At 41.2% G+C, this 21,698-nt stretch overlaps 1 protein-coding gene across 2 annotated transcripts in view; it reads left to right on the top strand.

Moving 5' to 3' along the window:
• The first annotated feature begins 18,230 nt into the window (after nt 1-18,230).
• Nucleotides 18,231-21,698, top strand: part of TAFA2 (TAFA chemokine like family member 2) — a 177,604-nt gene continuing 174,136 nt past the window's right edge. The window contains exon 1 of one of the 2 annotated variants that reach the window (XM_072329467.1): nt 18,231-19,091. The gene's annotated coding sequence lies outside the window, so the exon portion shown is untranslated. The remainder of the gene's footprint in view (nt 19,092-21,698) is intronic. The other variant, XR_011902857.1, reaches the window with a different exon arrangement.

Genomic DNA, 21,698 nt, shown 5'->3' with positions numbered 1-21,698 from the left:
TGATGGAGTCACTGTCCCTGAAGGTGTTCAAGAAATTCATAGGTGTGGAGCTGAGGGACACGGTTAGTGGGTGTGATGGCGGTGGGCTGACAATTCACTAGATGATCTTAGTGGTCTTTTCCAATCAGGGATTCTATGATTCTATAACACCCCCATTGTATGCCAGGACTCCTCCTCCACCCCAGTCATTATAACCTCCTGAATGGTATGACTAATGCTAGAATGCATCATATGCTGCTGTTCGTATATTATGAGCTAGTAGACACTATTAACTGTTGGATAATTAGCACTTATGAGCTAGTAACACATAGCTGTTGAAAACAGCGCTGAAGATTGCTCTTTAGATATACATACAGCCAAAAATAAAGAATGGGAGTAAGGTTCCCATGCAGCCACAGTAGTCCAAAACTAATATTACTAATATATACTAAAAGTAAATATTTTGCCAAGGTTATCAGTAAAGATGATGATGTTGAAATAAAGGCACAGTGAAGATCTTCAGCTTTAAGGAGAGTAAGAGGAGTTGTACTGGACATATGAGTAGAGCTCCCAAGAACTTGGAAGGGCTGGTGGTGGCTTCTGTAAGAGCTGGAGGATGAATTTCCAGGGTGATGGGCATTAAAGATACACCTCCTTCCCAGTCTTGGCAAGCAAGGGCAATATTTTAAATATTGAAAGTTTTATTGAAAGTGCCCAACTTAAATATTTACAAAAATTACATTTTTCCTGTTGATTTTGGGGCTATATATATATATATAATACACATATATATATATAAATATATATATATTCCTTAATCTACCATGCCATTAAACAGCTTCACTGCTCTGTGCTGCATCCATTGGCAGTTTGCTTTGCCAGAAGGTTCACCTGGAGCCAACTATGCGTAAACATTTTGGGCAGCATAGTTGCAGTTACAGATGAAAAAAATCTCCTGTTCTTTAGTTCACTCTGTTTATGGTGCAGAAAGATGCTAGAAGGACATCAGGTGGTACGGATATCAGACAGAAAAGCATGTAGGGAGCTGTCTGAATCAGAGCTTTGTCTAAGAATTGCAACTGAGAGGAATAATCAAGTCTCCTTCTAGGACTGTCAGTGCTGCACAAGAGGCAGTTGTGCCTTTCAGAACACAAGAGAAGTCTAAACTTGCGATAACCTTTCTCCTCTCAATATTCTTGAAAAAATGGTTTTAAGTCTGTCTTTTTACAAAAGTTTTCTGAGATAGCAAGGAATTGTTTCCAAGTACATCTATTCTCAAAGGTGCATGAGGGTCTTCAGAGTTTAAACTACCTACACTGACGATACTGATGAATGACTGCTTACCTACCCTAATGAAAAAAAGGCTTTTGCAACATAGATTTATATCTTACTGCTTTTGATATAACTGAATGCAGAATACTGTAAAGCTAGCAGTGGCAGACTTTCCAGAAATCATTGGACTGCGTTGTTACCTGGCTTCACTTCTATCTGATGCATTTTTGTAAACATGGTTTTTTTTTGTGGTTCTAGACATCGATCCTAGAAAGGGAAACAATTAATGCAATGTATAGTGGCTCAGACAGTCAGCAAATGGGCTGCAGATAACAACCTGTGTACACTGATGATTCTATTGATTCCCAATACAACATAAAGTTTAAGCTCTCAGTTCTTGTTTTCAAGTCAATTAGTGGACTTGGATAAAGAAACTTAAGGTATGGCTTCATTTGGGGGGGATAAGAAAAACTCTGCTCAGTGAAGGAAACTCATGCATACAATAAATTTTGTAGAAATGACAGATATGTGCAAATGTCATTCACAGGTACTACAGGAAAAATGAACACTTCTCCACTTTTATTTTCTTCCTAAGTCTTCTACACCACAATTATGAAATTATGGAGGGAGAAAATAGGACTTCAAATTCTTTTCCTCAGTGATGTAGCAAGCACTCTTGTACGTAGCGTGCTTGTAGCTAAGGTGGTGGCATGGATTTCCTTTTTAGTTTAGAGCTGAATAGGGCTTGAAAATATATCAGAAAATATACAGATAAGTGTGTATTTTACATACAGCTCTCATACAAAGAGTGATATTGACAACATAAGTAATTTTCCTTTCAGACGAGAAGCCTGATAAAAACACTTCTAAAGCTAATCTGCTTTTAAGATAGCTGAGTGGTCAATTATCATTGCCACCGCTGATGTTTCTGTTCCATGATCTACTTTTTGGGATATATGGGATTTTTTTTTAACTTTTTATTGTTATCATTTTTTAATGGTAGAATTATATGCCTCTTTTGAAACACTTCAATAAGCAAGGAAGCAGGAATAACAACGGACTGGAGTTGTATAAGAGCAAGATAAAGCAGGATGTGTGTAATGTAAGGGGAAGACATAGGAACAAAAATACAGTGCTAAACAAAGATGGGGGAAGATGAGGAAGCATGGGATGAGTGGTGGACAGAAGGAAATGAGAATACACATTTTTTTAAGGAGAGAAAGAAACGGGATAAATTTGGAAGGCAGAGAGTTGAGGAAATAATACAGAATTAAGAAACACATTTCTGTCCTGAGTTGAATTATGAAGTTTATACCTATTTAAATTTATCTGTGCTAGTGGCTTGTTCTGGCTTTTATTTATTTATTTATTTATTTTTAAGCTATACATGATGCTGATTCATATCTGACTTCAGCACACTTGCAGCACTCGCTGAACCTTGATTTAAATTATGATGCCAATTCCATGAAACATTGGACAAGCTTGAATACCTTTTGTCATTATCTGTTCACTGGTTGGCAGGGACTCTGAAGCTTAACTACATGATATCTATAGAGAGATGCAGATACAGTTACAAGTACAGATAGGATCTAAAGCTAGAAATGGACATAGATATAGATTTAGATACAGACATGAACATAGATACAGATGTAGATTTAAATATAGACATCTCTTATAGTGTCTTGCACATATTGTTTACTTCAGATGATTGTAAGACACCTTTGTGTACTGCCTGATGGTTGCACTGTGGTCATATTGATAGACACCTGGGAAGGGAGGCAGGAGTTTGGCTTCTGTTCCTAGCTGGAGTACTAATGTATTCTGTGTCTTTCTTCTGATTTCTCTGTCTATCTTACCTGGTTTTTTGGGCGTTACCTGGTTACTGGGAACAAATGCTTTCTCTTGCTTTGTGAATAGTCTTGGTTGCAGCTGGATTTTAATCTAATGTAATCCATTTTTATTTTTTAACAGAAATAATCACAGAAATGTTTGCAATTAAGTCAAAGGGCACGAAGCAGAATGAACATTTTATTAAACCCTCTCCCCTAGCTCTAAGTATTATACTAATAAGTTAGATACTACTCAATCTTTAGGTAGTAAAGTGAGATCAGATGAATCTTGTACATGATAAACTAAGACTTTATTACCTAAATGCTAGTGTCTTGTCTGAGCTAATTGAATATGGTCCTTCATTAGTCAACAGAGACAGAGCCTCTTCTAAAAGATGATTAACAGCCTCCGTTTTATGGGGAGATAAACTTCTGTCTGAAGGTGTCTCACTGTTGTTTCTGAAAGGAACCTAGAGACTAAATTATTAGGTAGCTAAGCCTGGTGAGGTCAGTGCTACTACATGCATCTTCTGAATTTTGAGACTTAAATATAATACTGAAAAGTAGCAAGCACTGTCAGAATAATTCAGAAGTAACGAAGTAATGGTATCTCAGTGTCTGTATTATTTCTATCAGAAACTCATTATGCATTTAAAAAATAAAGACATTATTTTTCTGTCAATCATTAATGATCCTTTCAAAAGAATGAAATATCTCCTCTTTTCTGTCTTTGAATGTTTAAACACTCCTGAAAAATATTGTCTTCTGGGAAAAAGTCTATTGCCAGGATAACTGGAATAGTGGTTTCACTTGCTTTGTTTTGTTAATAAAACTGGCTTATGTAGTGTTTCAGTGTTTTGCACCAGTATTATTTGATGAGGACTGCAGTGCTCTTGATTTTATAAGCTATATTAACATTCATTTATAATAAACTTCAGAGAAATCAGAAAGTGATCATCATTTATATCAGCTTGGAAGCTGTTTCTGGGTGGAAGTGATTTAAATTTGCCAATAAGTTATTTCTGAAGGATGAAGGTGACATTAGGCTGCTGCCTGATAAATTCAGGTCAGTACTCCTAATTGAAAAGGCACTATGTATCACTTTAGTTCTAAATAAAAAATATAGGGAAGAACAGTCAAAGTTATCTTACATAAACATGTGAACAACCTTAAAAGGTAAGCTTAAGTTAGGAACTAGCCTGTGCAGTCTGGAAAACAAATGAAATTACACCCTTTCATAATATGTTTACTTTTAGTACCTGCGAGAGAAACTTTGAACACGATACAAGTAACTTTTGTTTGTAGAATTATCCACTGGGAAAAAGAATTATTAACTAATAACTTTCATAATAACTTTTTTTTTTAACCTCTATTGTTTCTCATAAAGTATTCTCACTCCCTAAATTACAAAAAGACCTGGAGAGTGGTAACATGCAAAGGGACTAGCTCCAACAAAGATGGTGCAGCCCAGGCATATCCAGCCAGTGCCCACAGACCTCATGTGGCCCTGCACAGCTGGCAATGCAGCCCATCCCTGTACTTGCACCATCTGCCTCCTACTGCGACTGCAGCTTTGCCCTGCCAAATGGCCTAGCCCAGCTCAAACAAAAATAAGGTCACATAACCCACAAGTTTTGCATTTCTCTCTCTCTCTCTCTCTCTCTCTCTCTCTCTTTTAAATAAAAACTATAAAGGGCAAAAGTAAGTTATTTATATATATGAACTGTAGTTTATATTTTATAAAGTCTGTTTTGAAAGTAATGCCTCCTGTTTTATTATATTGGCCCATGATGTCAGAGGTGGATGTTGGTGGTATAGCAGTAGAGACTGAACCTCTCCACCAGTGTTCTCTTATGTGTTATTGCTGTGTGACAGATGGCAGCAGATGGGCAGTCTGACACAGTGGTGTCTGACATGGAAGTGCATCTGAAGCAAAGGTGTGTCGCTGACTTTTTCCATGTGGGAAAAAATGGCACACACTGCCATTCATTGCCACTTGTTGAACATTTAAGGAGACAAACCAGTGGATGTGACATTTCAGCAGTGGTGACAGTGACATTGGGTCACCTCTGATAGTGCAGATGTTTATGATCAGGACATGAAGGCTTTTGTGCATTGCTCACAAAAGTGCATAGCTAATGGTGCTTGCTTTTGAAAAACAATGTTTTGTAGCTGAGATTTTTCTCTATCAGTGTTATTGTGCTCTTTGTATCCATTGTAGTTTCCATGGAAATAAATAGGAGGCATTACTTTTGGACTGACCTTTGTGAATTAGCCCAAGACAATTTCTGTTCACTCAGTGTGATCCAAGCAAGTCAAAAGATTGGACACCCACAGTGTAGCCTTTTCTGTAGGGTTGTCTGTGTTTGGAGAAGGACATTTAGCTGCTGTGTTTGCAGAAAAATTGAGTTAAATGGTGAATTAATTGAACATTTTGAAAAAGAATATAGGTTGCCAACTATGTAAAGTAATACACATTTGAACTGATATGTTGAAATCATTCAAGGTGACATTTGGTTCCCTAGGTCTTATTTATTAGATGCACTTAAAAACATGTAGTTATTGAATGATGTGAAATATAAAGGTATTAAGGGCTATTTTAGGGGGGAAATATGAGAATCCATAAGTATAGTACTTAGGCTTAGCATCAAGGTCATGTCCTGGGCCTCTTTAAAATATTTGTGTAGAACTGACACAAAGAGGTTTTAGAAGCCCATGGCATGGGAAGTACCTTAAATTGCCTAGAATCAAACATGAAGAGTCATGATCTAAGTAGGTATTAAATGTGTCAAATATGAGACACTTACACACAATTATTTCAAGTTTTCTTTCTCACTGGCTTCATCCCGGGGATGTTCGCTGACTCTGGGCACAGTGCTCTTCTCCTGCCTGCTGGGGGTTTAATTCCAGCCTCCAACCCAGGTACTGCAGTGGTAAGGGCTGTTTTTAGGGGCAAAGGGGATTTTTATGGAACTGTGCAGACCTTACTGTGTGCTGAAACTGTGATGTTCCTGATGTTGTCCATATGATGGAACTAGGAGTCTCACTGTATGATTGACTGGACTTACACAGAGAATGTTCTAGGGGCATACTGAATTATGGAAGAGGTCAGGTAATATGTGAGGACCCTGGGCATTAGCTCACTGTTTGGGAATGTGTCTCCTGGACACTGGGACTGCAGCAGATTTGGGATTTACATGTAAAGATTAGGAGAGGAAAAGCATTTTCTGTGGGAATGTGAAAGGAGAATAAGGAGGGAGTTAAAACACTGAATCAGATCCATCACTGGGTACTTGGCAGGCTTCTTCAGCTTTAATTGTCTGTGATTTTGGCCTAAAATAAACCTCTCAATATCTAGTTAGCTGTAGGAATATCATAAGCCGTGTCACTTCCCAATTGCTGGGTGGCTAAATGATGAATGTCTAAGGGTTTAAATATCCAGGAGCATTTGCTGTACCTACACAATAAATTCAGTAGAGGAAATCCCGCTGTAAAAGAGAGAATGAGTGTTGTAGTCCTAATGTACTGTAGATGTACCTACACTGAGCAGCAGATATACAAGAAAAGACCCTGACACTTCTTTTTTTGTTGTTGCTAACACTGTCTTGGGCTCACATTGCCACAGTGTTCTCAAGAAGAACTAAAATCTCAGTTACTTCCTACAACGCATATGGCCAGTCTAGGATGGAAAGCAAGTTGAAGGAACAGGCTTAAGGACTTATAAGGAAGGTGAGGGTGGGAAGGGGAAAGTCTGGCATCGAGTATGTGATAACTAGTGTAGCTAGACTCCTTGATATATGTCATAGGAAGAGTTTGGACACCTATTTTAGTACATTACATATGTCAGTGACTTGGAGTCTTTAACCCCAATATACATCTTAATCTTGCACTTGGGATAAAGCATATCCTTCCACTTCTATTTGCTTCTGACAATGAAAAGCTGTGTTGCAATTTTCTGTTTCTGTTAGCTAACGCTAAAATAAATACAAATTATCTAAAAAAATGACACATTAGCATTGGAAATATAGACATATTTGGGAGTTTAATGTAAATGTTGTCATTTATTCAAGACTTTCCTTGAAAAAGGAAGCATGAGTACTTCAAGACGTGGTCAGTCAGTCTAGGTCAGACTCATATGCCTTGCTCAAATACAGACATAATTATTTTACTGGTGACATTTGGGATGACCTTCAACCTGTAACGTAATAAAAGGATTGCTGATTGACAGCAAACTGTGTAAAATTAAGTTCTTTCAGTTTGAATTTATGAAGATCTTCAAATAAATACATAAAACTTTTTTTTTTTTTTTTGCTTTTTTTTTTTTTTTTTTTTTTCCTCTTGAGGAGGTGAATCCAGAAAGGTGATTTAGAAGAGCTCTGGGACAGTGAAGGCAGAGGACAAGCCCTCTGCAGTGCAGGAGTGAGCCAGGAGCAGCAGGAGCCAGGATGCCCATGGGTCAGCTGTGGCACAGCCACCAGAAGCACCTGGCCCTGTAGCAGGCCCTGTGACAGGTCAGTCATGGCCTCCAGACCCCTTCGACTTCTGTAAATCTAAGAAAGCCTTCTCAACTGCAGTCATTTTCTTGGTATAAGTCAGTGTGGCCTGTGTTTCAGAGGTAACCTTAAGGCCTGGGCTTTCACACCTTAGAAAACCACTATACTTGTCTGCTTTCCATCAGTGTGGACTGGTGAAGGAAACATAGCTTATCTTATCACACTTACAGGAGGAAAAAAACACATTTTGTTATCCTGTTTACTTTTTCCTCCTGATCTGTGACAACCCAACAGCACTTAGTTTCAGTTTGTGTTGGGAAACCCCCATTTCTTGTCCACTTGTTTTCCAGTTTGAGGAATGGAAATGGGGCAGGTGTGGAAGCTGCTTTTAATGTGCTGAGAAAATTTGAATGAGCTAGTTTGAATTTTCCTTAGAGCGAGCATTTGGAAACTTGTGTAAGTACTTGAGAAATATTGTCTTATGTTAAGCTATGGCATTAAAAATTCATATACTCAGTCAGCATTTGTGATCGAATTCAGATGTCTCCAGTTACTGAGCGAATCCACTGACCTCAAAAAATGCACGTCATGTAATGAGAGTACTGGATTATCCTGGAAGAATGGCAGACTCTGGGATGAAAGCTGCCCTTATCCCACAGTACCTTCAGTATTGACAATATGGCAAGAGAGTAAAAAGGAAGAACAGGCTTACCATGACACAGAGAGCTTGGGCTGAGACAGAAGTGACAGAGTGGAGGTAATCTGAGAAAGCAAATACTATTCCAGGGTAGAAAGAGTATATTAAGATGTTATCACGCTACTAAAAAACCACAACATATTACCTAGAAAACATGCAAATCTAACCCCGGGAAATCAATAAGGTGCATGGACTTTGCTACTGAACAAGGGTCATCATACCAACACATTGAAATGACTATGAACCCGTCTGCTGAGGATGACATTTTAAATATACAAAAAAAAAATTTAACATATCAGTCATGCAAAAACCAGTTTAGATACATTCTATCTTTTCACAGCATTGACCTCTTTCTGTAAAAATAGCTCAGAAGGGGTCATTGTTATAGACTAGTATAGATGAGTCTGCGTGGTTATCATTCCTGCTTCATAAAATTTCCTTTTAGTTTTCAAATCTGTTGCTAAATTTTTATGATGTCATATAATTTCAGGTCAGGAAGGATAAGCAACCATTGTAATGTAACAAAAACAGCTTCACACTACAAAGGGATTAATTTTAGGTGATCATTTAAATAATAGCTCATAAAATCAAAATCATTTTATGTACATTTTAAGAGCTAGACTAATCAAAGCTTAAAATGTGATAGGATAATAAAGCAAAGCTCATTAATTTAACATAGAAAAAATACAATCAAAAAGAGCTGGAGTAAGCATAAGCTTGCAAAAAGAGAAAAGTGCTGAGCATTTAATCTTATTCTCTATGGAATCATTGTCGAAATTCTGGAGTTTAGCTGGAGTAAATACGCTCTGTGAGAAGGCCCATCTACTCTTTCAAACTGTTATCAATGCTGCCTGTTTCACTGCACTGGAGGAATATGGAAACTTGGGGTAAAGGATTATATTTCATGCAATCTGCTTGTTTGTTTATTGGTGTAGAACAAAAGGAGAAGACTAACACACAGTGGTAAGAACTATGGTTTCATCACAAAGACTAAATGGCCAATCAGGCACATTTCTGCATATTCCATGAATTCACTGAAATTGCCAATATAAGTTCAGATGTTAAGTAACTCTAGATGAGTTATTCTATAAAGTAACTGGTCTTATAAATCCATGTGTTTAAGTGATTGCATTTCATTTTGCTAGGTTTCATATGGAAGCAAACTTTGTGTATTTTGGAACCCCATCTGGTATGAGCAAAATATGGGAAACGTGTAGCAGTCTTAAAAGAATTCAGTTACAATAAGATGCCTGGAAAGGAGAGAGAAATGCCACAAATGCAGCTCTGAAAGGCTGCCCCTTGGGACCACCCTTACACAAGGAAAAGAAAATTCGAAGTTCCCCAGCACAGGAGAAGCTTCAATCAACCATAAGGGAAAAAGAGAAAATACGACGTTCACCAGAATAGGAAAAGCTTCAATCAGCCATGAGGCAAAATCCATAGGAAACCAGACTTCATTAGCTCCACAGCTCACAGAACTTGTTACGATTCAGCTTGTTTAGCAACTTCAACTTTTAGACAACTCTTTTTCTTTGATATGTCACCTCGAGCTTAACTGGCTATTAGATCTCCTGCTTTTTATCTGTGTAAGGCTACAGTGGAAAAAAAACCCCACAAAACAAACCACAAAGAAATGCTCCCAAGATGATTCTCTTTCTGTGTGTATGTGCATATATGTGCCAGGAGAGGAGGAGGGGGGAAGGAAAGAAAAACAGAAGAACGGGTACGTCCTTTTTCAAGGTTTTGTAAGGCAGTGGACAGGGTCTGTGTTCTGCCTACTGACATCTAGCGGCAAAATCTGCCAATTGCTGTACTTGCCCTGATTTTTTTTCCTCTTTTTCCTCAGAAATTCCCCATTCTCACAACTCTGCGGGCTCCTCCGACATTTGTGGGTGCTTAGCGCCATCGAAAACGAGGGCACTTGGGGATAATGAGGTAATTCTGGAGTCAGGCAGGGAACAGCGGATCTGTCATGGAGCTTAAAGTGGGAGGAAAACAAAGAAGATTTACACAGCGGGTTTATCGCTCTAGCAGCAGCAGTGGAGTCTCTGTCTCTGAGGCTGTGCCTTTTGTGCATCTCTGTCCAAGATACCTCTGAGCTGCTTGGGAAAGCAAGTTTGTCTATGCAGAGCTCTGAGCAACGAGCCCATTTCCAGGTGCCAAATAGCAGCATCCCTGAATGTCACTGCAGCTGCTATGTGTAAGTGCCCTTCAGAGCACAAGTAAAAATCCTTGTTTTGTTCTTTGTCGGTATTGAATTTCTGGGCTACAGGCACACACAGAAAGGATTGGTCCTAGAAAAAATATAAGTGGTTAAGCATTTGTCTGAATGATAATCAGAATGATTCTCATGACCATATGTCCCCAAGGACCCAGGGCTCCACCAATTAGTACTCATCATTCATACACTGTACTTGGGCTGGATTTCAGGAAAGAAGCAATAGTCTCAGCCAAGACCAAGCCAAGATACCATTTATACTGTATCTCATGAGTAAAAAAGGAATGGGAGTTTGAATGGATGTTGTGCCACATGAGGGCACCCTGCAGGTGGTGAAGCTCTGCAGGGTGGCAAGAGTTGAAGCAAGGCAATCCTATAGGGTGAGGGTTTCTGCAGACTGCCCCAGCTGGGAGCGTGTGGGCTGTGGGGAGTCAGGTGGTGACATTTCTGTTAATCCATTTGTGGCTTTTAACGTGGGTAACTAGTTATTAATTTCTCCTCGTTGAGGTGAGTATGGCCTCGGTTGTAGCAGCAGAGGGAGGTTTGCAGTTACTCTTCTAAGCAGTATCAGACATCACAGCACTCTGCCACCATGCAGTCTGAGCCATGAATAAGGCAAGGTTAATCTGAAGGACTGCTGAGCACAAACTTACTGCCTTCAAAGAAACCAGACAATGACAGCCACAAAAGCAGAAAAACTCAAAGCCACACATCCTTTAGCATTTCCCGCTCTGTATTTGATGAAGGAGGGAGGCAGAGTTCATACAACGCATGACTTCCTACCCTGCAGATCCTGAGATCTAAGTGGCAGCAATCCTCTCTAGGTACACAGTTTGCTTTCACGTTTCACATTTTCACATTTACACAAAGAGAAATGCCTTATATTCAGCCTGTTTGCTATGCAATCCACTGGCTACACGTTTGTAATGTCATTGAAAAGTGCACATATTTCAAATAGAAAATGTAACTTCCTACATATATGGAACTGATTTTTATTTGACTCTTCATTAATCAGAGACATTTCCTTTCCACTCTGAATTAACAGCCACTTGTCCCATCCCCCTATCCACCCCCCTCCCCCCAAAGAAAGATTCCCTCTTTAGTGGTCTTCTTTTTTTAAAAACATCTTGAAGTCTGCAATTCAGAGCATTTAAAGATGATAGTTTTCTGACTTCTGTGTTTGTTTTTTCTCCCAGTTTCATGCTGTTCTGAAATGAATATGGCAGACAATATTCTAAATAATGGCACTTTTGCTCTCAACTCTTGGAAGATCTACTTTTGTTCATACAAAAACTGCAGAAAAATTATATATATATATGTATATATAAAGCCTTTTTAACCTTGCCATTAAAACACCATAAAACAAAGTCTGTAATAACCTTTAAGGCATCTTTTAATGTTTTTTAACACACGTACCCAAGCCTAGTACACTCTTGAATGTAATTTTCTTTTATCTTTCCTTCCCTTATTAAAATGCAAGTGGTTACAATTCAGAGAAAGACTTTAAGTCAGAATGAAATACTGAGACAGAACAACTTATTCGACTTAATGCACTGTACCCTTCACTAAATTTCCTCACAGAACTTTGTATTATATAATCTGAAAGACTGTGTCTCCACTATAAAACAGACACAGCACTATTTCTCTAGAAAACAATAACCCAGATAAATTCACAGTGATTTTTTTCCTCTCTTTTGTTTTTGTTTTTGCAACAAACAATGCATCTTACAGCCCCCTAATTTATCTCCCAATGTGCAGGAGCTGAATTACTGGGCTAATATGCATTGACATCTTTTTTTAAACCAGAATTTGTGATGCCTGTTTTTAAAATGACACCGCGCAGATTAGAAAATGCTCCATCATGAGATAATAAATGGCACTCCGAGTCTCTACAGTGAAACCTAATTCTTCTTGCAGATGAGTTCTCAAATCTGCCAACATATGTTGCCCTCAACAAAGAGTTTTCAGGAATATAGCTAAGTATGATTCATTTTGTGAAATCAGCCTGGTCCTTCCTTACCTTTACCACTCATAGCCTGACCAGCTGTCTGCTTTCACTTCTTTTCTTTAACATAATTGAAATATAATTAATTCACAAAGATAATTCAAGACATCATTTTGGAAATAATTATATTGATTTTAAATTGACATTAATACCTCATCAGGTAAGGAGGTCAGCTCATCACTCTCCTACAGTGTTGTAAATGTAAAAAAAAATTGCTCTTTTTTCTCCCTCATTTTGTCTATAGTGCAACCTTTAACACAAAGTTGAAATAAAATTAACATACACTTAACCAGGGGTAAAAAATTCTTTGTAAGCATGGCTGCAAGAACTGATGCGGTTAGACAAAGTAGAATAGAAACTACTAATCTGTATCAGATCAGTGGCAAATGCATACAAGGCCAACGAATATTTTATATTATATAGTAATCCAGCTTCAAGGCAGACATTTTTGGATACCTTCCACCTCTCCTATTTCTTTCTTGAAATGCCTGATTTAATGCTGGTTTCTATTTTCTGTTATGTTTCACAGATGTAGTAGGAGAAATGGTTTGGAAAAAAAGAAAAAGAGGAAAAACTGCTCACATTTTATTCCTGACTATAGTTTTGTAGCTTTGGGCTTTTCCCATGTTCATGAGTAGCACTTACTTTACCTCTAATAAGCAACCAGCACTACATTTAATCTTGCTGAAATTTACAATTTTATTGTGCAGTACAAGCGGCTCTATGTCCACCCTGCTATGTTTCACCCTTGGAATGTTCCTCTTAGTGTAATAAAGCACAGACACATTGCTTATTAAATACATAATGTAATCAAGCAAAGGATTTGTTCAACATAAAATTGATGTATCATCATCATGTCTATTTCCAAAAGAGAGAGTGGTCAAATATTGCTCTACTTCTAACCCAAATCCTTCTGATTATTTTTTCCTATACAGACCAAGAAGATTCAGAAAAGTTTTGGAGCCACAACACAAAATATACTAACACCCAACTTGCCTTCCCAGAGCCAGACTCAAAAGCTGAATCTGGTAGCACAGGGTCTCCGACACCTGGAGAAAGTATGGTGCCTTATGATGATATTTAAAAGGCCTAAAAAAAAAACAGTCAGTGGTGACTTGTCAAGAGGTAACAAATGAAAAATGAGGAGCGCAGGTTTTTAAATCTTTCCCCTTTAGGGAGCTTAGGTGCTTTACAAAGTATTAGAAAGAAGGATCTTTATGTTTCAAAATAGCTAGAGTTCTTACAGCCTGGGGGATTTTGCTCTTTCTGATGAAATAGCTTAAGAAGATAGATCCTTTTGCATGATACTCTATGCGGTAGGTCAGGCAAACAGTATTCATCCTAGGATTTCTTTATCTTTGTTTAACTCTGCTTTTCAGATGAGTTTAGGGGAGTACAGTACCATCTGTGATAGGGGAAGGCGAATAGGGCCCTCTTAAGAAAATGTACCTGTGGGACCAGGTGCATCCAAGTGCACTGGGGGAGTGGGCAATAATACTATTTGATAGACAAATTCTCATCTACAGAACGCTATTTTTTCAACATAGTCACCACCATTAGCAGTGCATTTTTGACAGTGATGAACAAGAGCCTGCTTGCTGTGTTGGTAAAAATCTGCATGGCCATCTAGAAAGTAGTTTGTCTTTCATGTCACTTTTGCCACTGCTGAAATGTACCACCCTTCACCTCATCATGCTCACATCCACTGTTTGGTCTCTATAAACATTCAGAAAGTGTCAATGAATGCTAATGAGTGCAATTTTTCTCTACAGAGGAACTCAGTACCACACCTTAGCTTCAGATGCACTTCCATGTCAGATGCCGTTTTGTCAGACTACCCCTCTGCTACCATCTGCCACATGGCAACAAAACGGAATGGAGTATCGATGGGAAGGTTCAGCCTCTACTGCCACAACACCATCTGTTTCTGATGTTATGAGCCAACATAACAAAACAGGAGGCATTACTTATGGAGCATCCCTTGTACTTGTATCCCAGGGAAGTTACGAAATAAATTCCACTGGAAGCCATTTCCACACATATGAAAGGCCAGGAAGGTGATCTGGAAATGTCACTGTAGATTCAACAAGGCAAAGTGTGTCTTACTAATTTGATTTTTACTAATTTATATATAATTTGATAATTACTAATTAATAATTACTTACTAATTTTGATTTCCTTCTTCACCAAAATGACTGGCTGTGTAGGGAAGAGGAGCACAGTGGATGCTTATCTTTCCTCTACTAATGTTTTTGACATGGTCTACTGTATTGATTGTTAATAACAGATGGTAGCAAATGTACAGAAGGAATAAGTAAAGGAAAACTCACCAGTGGTGGTGCCTTGGCTGAAGAAGCTGGGGCAGTCCTCACTGGTGAGCAGTCTCCAAGAGATGCTGCCTCAGTGGGAGTCAGTCCTTAAATGAGGACTCAGAGGGGTTGGAGTCGAACTCCACCCCTTACGGGACCACAGTTACATCACTCTCATCTGTGCTCTCACAGCTGACCCCACACTTGCCTCAGCTGATTAATCAGAGGTTCAGGCTGTGATTACCAATCTCCCATACATCTACTATAAAATTATTGTAGCCAAATTGCACAAATACATACTGGATGGCTTATAACGTGATACTGGCTTATAACAAGGGTGCAAATTGGCTGAAGTGGCAGGCTTAACGAGCAGCGGCCAGTCATCATGGCATTTCTCAGTGTTCAATACTGGAGTCAATGTGCTTACAGCCCTCCCTAACATCCTGCATGACAGAGTGGCAAACACTCTCAGCAGGTGACACTGAGGTGGGGGAACAGTCAATAGGCTGTAGGGCAGCGCCAGTGCTCAGAGAAATCGAAACAGGCTGGAGAAGTGAGTTCTCTTCAACTCTGACAAAGACAAATGCAAGTCCAGCACCTGGTACAGAATAACTCAAATGCAACAGCACAAACTTGACACTGTCTAGAGAACCCCTTTACAGAAAAAGCCCTGTGGATGCTGGTGGACAAGTTGAATGCTTCTTCTCCAGATTAGGGGGTGACAATAAAAGGATACAGGAAAATGCTTTCTATCTGGCCCATATAAAATATATTTTTATGTACCAAATGAGAAACAGAGAAACTAACAGTGCTGTCACTGGCACTTGCAGTTAATTTAAGTCAATTTCAAGTTTAAGTCAATTGCGTGGTGAGTGATAGGAGTGGAATGATCTCATGGTAAGGACAAAAGAGCAAAATTATTGGTAGACACCAGGGAAGTCATCAGTTCTTACATGTAAAATCATCACATCCACCAAAATGATCATTTCTTCTATTCAGCAGCTCAGAACATGCATGCCTCTGAGTAAAATCAGTATGTAAAAGCATACTAAATCAACATATATGCAACTGCCACATTCTGAAATAACTTTTTACTTTCCTCTTTTTTTTAATGCTGTGCTGTTCAACTTGAAATAGAAATACTGAAGTTGTTCCAAACATTACACCTGTTGTGAGAACCAGTGCCCATTTTTATGCTTTATGCTTTTCTTTCAGTGTGTAGAAGAGCCAGAAAAGTAAGATGTAGTGATACTAACTCAAAAACTAAAGCAAGAAAGGACATTCATATAATAGTTGTGTTCTGTAACCGTGTTGTGTTCTATGGCCACAGAATTCTGTTGGGGATTTTCCAGTCAGAAGGATATAAATAGAGGCTGTGTAGCATAAAGACTGCCGATCTGGTACTTCCAGAAAATGGTAGATTTATCATATAGTGTATGTGCAGCATGCCCAAATGCACCTTTGGAGATGAGTCAGCCTTACTAAGTAAGCATCTGCAAAGCCAGCTGTACTGCAAAGGTGCAATGGATCATTTCAGCTCTTCCTGGGAACGTTGGCCATACTGTGGCAGCACACAGGAATGACTGCCCATGTGCCACAACACCACACTGTAAAGAATGATTACATTTTCCAAAGTGGAACACCTCTTATCTGTTGCTTTCCCTTCTGTTTCTCTTTTTTTTGCATGTGACTTGTTTGTGTTAACTTGGTTACAGTAGTTGTGTGTATCTAGATGTGTTTTCCTGATTCCTGTAACAGCAGGACATCAGCATGAAACTGCCAAACACTGTCTGGTCTCACTATACTCTGTCAACATGAGTGTAATGATAAAAGCAGCTAACATAGATCTGTGTGCTCCTATAATTACAAGGTGTTAGCTATGTCTAAAGTGCAACAGCTGCACTTTAGGCGTTATGTGGCTGCTTTTAATCCAGCAGCAATATCTGTGGTCCTACACTGGCCCATGCAACAGTAACGGATATCCATTCTGTTATTTATTCAGGCTCCGTGGCCATTTTGCACTGTTGGAAAGGAGCATCCAGCCCTTGTGGATTCACACTGCCCTAGGTCTGCTCAATGTACTGAAATGATACTGCTGATTGCAGCATGGTCTTAGTTGTTTCAGTCTCTTCTGAAATATTTTTAGCCCTTTGTAGATGCAGAAACACAGTTACCAACATGGGTCCCCTGGATGCCTACCTGTGCAGAGTGGTGTAGGGAGCCTGCTTTGGCAGGGGGGTTGGACTCGATGATCTCTAGAGGTCCCTTCCAACCCCTACAATTCTGTGATTCTGTGAAATTGTGATGTTAGTTTAACAGTTTCCAATGAGTAAGACCACTTTTGTCCTTATAACCATGGGCCTTCTCACTTGGCTAGAGGTTGCAGCCTTGTGTGCTACAGTGCTTGCCTCAACTGTGGGTGTGACAACTGTATGCCAAGCTACTTTTAGCTTGCCCTGTCCTATTTGTGTGTGAGGCAGTGAGAATTAAGCTCTCTCTTTATTTATTTTTGCCTCTTTTTGATTGCATGGGCCTCCAGATCTGCTTCATTTGCTTTGAAATAAAATAAAATAAAATAACACTACGTTCAAACATTCTACAGATCCTTACTTACACAGAAAACCTCCATCACGGACCATAACAGTTGGGGTATTGCTTCCTTCTTTTGTTCCTCACATGGTTGACCATCAGCATCATACTAGATGTGCCGACAGCTAAAGGCTCAACAAAAGCTTCTTTTCCAAATATTTGCCATGAAGATAGGTGATTCAGATTGTAATAATAATAAAAAACCCCACGATAGATGGTTAAGTAAATCAATGCTTCTTAACCCAGCACACAATCATTCCATTCAACCTAGGAATGGACAAGGATTGTGGGAGAAAACTGAGAATCTGACCCTGTGTTTGATATTACTGCAATTAATGAACACCCTTTGGCTCTCTCCACTTCCCTGCATCCTTTTTTTCAACAGCACAAACCACACTGAAATAAGGACGCAAGCTGCGCTTTTCCTTATCCTCACCGACCAGCGCTTCCCTCTAACAACCAGCTGTCGTGGCCGTTAACAGAGGTAGGCAGAAGGAGGAGAGTCCTTCGGGGTCTGACCCCTAATAAAACCACCTGCCGTCTCCCAGGCCGGCGAGAACGGGCTCACCGGCACCATTGGGGGAAGTCCGGCTTTTCCCTCCGCCTGAGCCGTCGTAAGTGCCTCCCGACTCCCTCTGGAGGGAGACACAGTCCAGCTTTTGGCTGCCGGCGCCGCCGCCTCCCTCCTGCCCCTGCCCCGCTCCTGCCCCGGCTGCAGCCCCGCTCACTTCGCGGGGACGCTGCCCGGCCCCGCGTCCCCAGCCAGGCCGTGGCCCAGCGGGGTCCCGGGGGAGTGCGGCACGGCGGGGATCCGCTCCTTTCCGGTGGCCACGTGTGTGCGCGTGTGAAACTTGGCAGCCCCTAGTCCCGCTGTTTGGAGGGGAGGGGACGAAAGAGGAGGAAGAGCCGCACGTGGGGCGGTGGCTCAGCCCCGCTGTGCGCGGGCACTGGGTAGGCGGCGGGTGCTGCTGCGGAGCGCTCCCAGCTCAGACACAGCCGCGGGACCGAGCGGGAAGGAGACACACGGAGCAGACACGCGGCTGGGAGGAGACGGGCGTCCCCCATCCCCGGCACGGCGCTCTGGGGGCTGCCCGTGTCGCCCCGGGGCCCCTCCGCGCTTCTGCGCGGTGCGGAGCCGAGTGCGCAGGCAGCGGCTGCTGCTGCTGCAGGTGAAGCCCTCTCTCTCTGTTTACTTTTCCCAAGAGGGAGAAGGAGGCAGCAGGAGGGGGACGCGGCGCCGTGCGGGGCGGGCAGGCCAATCAGCGCCGCTGTAACGCAGGGATCGCTGCAGGACGCGCCGGGTTTTCCTCCCATCTTCTGCCGCCGGGGCTGAATCGGGACCGCACGGACCGACAGAGCCGCACCGGGCTGCAGGACTTCCTCACCCGCTGCTTATCCGACAGCGAATCCCTATACTTCTATTATTTTTTTCTTTTCTTTTTTTAATACTCTGAAATCGTGTACGAGAAATATTTCGAGTCTCCCCTCCTTCCCCACGCACTTAACACCCCCAGCGGCATCACCCCGTCGGATCTCTGCTTTCTCCCGGGGAGGCTGAACCGAGCGGCGAGGAGCCGGGCGCGGAGCCGCTCCATGCCGCGGGCCGTGTACCGGCGATGCTCGGGCGCTGAGGCCGGAGCTCCCCGCTGACGGGAGGCGGCCGAGCGCGGGGTGCTTCCAGCAGTGCGGAGCGGCCGCAGGTAGGTGTGAGCGGAGCGAGCGGTGTCCGTGCGCCGGGCCGGGAGGTGCCGCGGGGCCGGGTCGGGCTTCGGGGCGATGCCGGCCTCCTTCCCTCCCTCCCACTGTCCGAAAGTTGGGGAGCGTGGCTGGGAGGGAGCCGCCTTCGCCGCTCCGGCGGGAGAACTGCGAGGTTTTGGTTGTAATTGGAGTTGGTTTTAGTGAACTAAACAGTTTTGAGAAGCCCACCGGTCTGTCAGCCCGGCCGTGTGGGTGGGGAAGGGGCTCGCTGCACCCCCAGGACGCGGGGTTTTGGGCAGCGGACGGCTTCAGGCGGAGGTTAACAGCCCTCAGTCTGTTTTTGAACCGTTTACAAAAACGGGCTTTCAAGGCATGGTTCGTAGCTCCGTTTCCTCTTTGCTATAACGCTCCTCAAGTTGTGGTGCAGGGTACGAAGCCTGTCTTGTCCTTGCTTCCCTTCCGTTTCAGTGAACTCGTTTACCATTGAATGTTACAGGCTCTGTATTCCGCAGTGAAAAGGCTTTCCCCTTGCACCATGCCATTCATGGCTCTGCAAGGCAAAGTTTTAATGTAATCCGTGGTGTTCCCATTGAACTGTACTATCGGATACCCTAATCTGTGCAAAGAATACAGATAAATAGCCTACTCTGCACAGTTAGGAGTTGTCAGGCACATCTCTGCAGTGTGCTTCATTCTTCCCAGGAGTTAAAAATCATTGCTTGAAGCATTTTAAATTAAATGTGTAGTTACAGTTGTCTGTTTGCAGCATTTGCTCTGAGATAATCAGTATTTTTGCAAAGCACTGAGCACTTCACTGCTCCCACTCACCTCCGGTCGACTTCGGCTCTGCATTCAAAGAACAGTGCTTCAGCTCCTGGAGAACCCTCAGTTGGAATAATAAACACACTCAACCCCTATCCCTAGAAGCCCCATAAAACATTCGAGGTCTTGGGGTCTTCTGGCAGCGCTGGATGCATTTAAATTACTATTGACTAAATGATAATTGCTATCCGGTCTCTCTGTTTCACCGAGTAGTTCCAGACATTAGCATTCAGCCCGCCACATGTTTAATACTTTAGAGCTACTTTATGGGCTGATCTAAGTGAAGTCCATTTGATGTATTAAGATTATGTTGTGTAGCACGGAGTACACATGAAGGAGTCATTCAGTAGCATAGGGAGTGCAGCTCAGCTGAAGTTGGGAAAGTGCACATGGAGGCGTTGTTATCAGGGGTGGCAAAGGGTTACATCGATGGTGCTTTTCCCACAGTAATTGCGCAGTCATTTCATACCGGTTGCCTCTAAATTATTTTGTGTGTGATGAACAGTAGGAAAGTAATTCATAGAAATTTCATTATTAAAAATTTATTGGGGAGAGCCGATGCTGCTGAGGCGATGTTAAAAGCTGTGTGTTTTTTGGTTTCACGGAGTCCCAATTCCCCAAACTACGGTACTGTCACTGTTATAAATGTAAACTCTCCAAGTGCTGTAATTTTAGAGGAAAGCTTTGCTCCACTGGTTGATTGCAGCTCAGCGTTACTATTCAGTGCTTCATATGTTGTTTGAACGTAAGGGGGTTCTCAAAAACGTGCTATTAATTTTGTATAGGCTGCTGGTAATGGCTGACTTTGAGATAAAATCTTGATTCCTGTCATACTGTTATAATCAGAGAATGATGAGTAACGTGGCAGTGTCTTTTATCGTGTTGGATACATGAGGTAACCTTTTTCCCATCTCCTCCTATGAGCAGAGTGTTCTCAGCTTTGTGTGTAGGTTCTTGCAAGGCACTTGGTAATTCCAGTAGGGAATACATGAATAACTAGTTCTGCACGGAAGTAAATAGATGTGTCTACAGATGGATGTTGGAGATTGCTTTACTGGCAAGTTGCAAAGTGATGATTCATTGAACCCTGTCTAGATTTACATAGAGCAAATAATACTTTACACTGAATTGTGGCAGAAGAAAAACATGCAGCAACCAAGAACTTTCATAATTTCGTGGCAGGTGATGACAGGCTTGATAAAGGACCTCTTTACAAATGCAGGCTATATGTTTCTGGTGAGAAAAAAATGTACTGTGGAGTCTTTTTGGATCTGAACATCTTAGCACATAAATTTATTGCTGGCTGTATTACTACTCACCAACCTGTGTAAAGCATAAATAGTGCATGAGCAGTATGATGCATTAATTATATTGTGTGTTTTACTTACTATTAATAAGTAATAGAAAACTGTGAACCCGTTATCCATGTTAAAGGAAATCACTGGCTTTGGAAGACAGAAAAGTCACATTACTTAATACTCATCTGCAGAAAAATGTGATCCCCATCTTGAAAAATTGTTCCAAATGATGCAACTATTGGTAAGCAAGCAGCTCTGCATCCCTCTTTTAACTTATGCAGTATTTTATTAGAAACGCTTCATTAAGTCACATTATTCTGCAGCTGTTTGTTCACTGAAAATTAAAATAAAGATCAGGAAGTTTATCCAGGAAAGCAATATTATTTCCTTTGTTAAGTACTGGAAGTTCAAACAACAACGAAAAATCCTTTAACTTCACCGTATCAGAAACACGAGCACTTTGTGTTTTTGTGATAAACGGGTGGCATT

The sequence above is a fragment of the Excalfactoria chinensis genome, chromosome 1, assembly GCF_039878825.1.
Source record: "Excalfactoria chinensis isolate bCotChi1 chromosome 1, bCotChi1.hap2, whole genome shotgun sequence".
NCBI classification, from domain to species: Eukaryota; Metazoa; Chordata; class Aves; order Galliformes; family Phasianidae; genus Excalfactoria; species Excalfactoria chinensis.
Note: the sequence above shows the minus strand (reverse complement) of the source record. Positions and strands in the feature narration are given on the sequence as shown.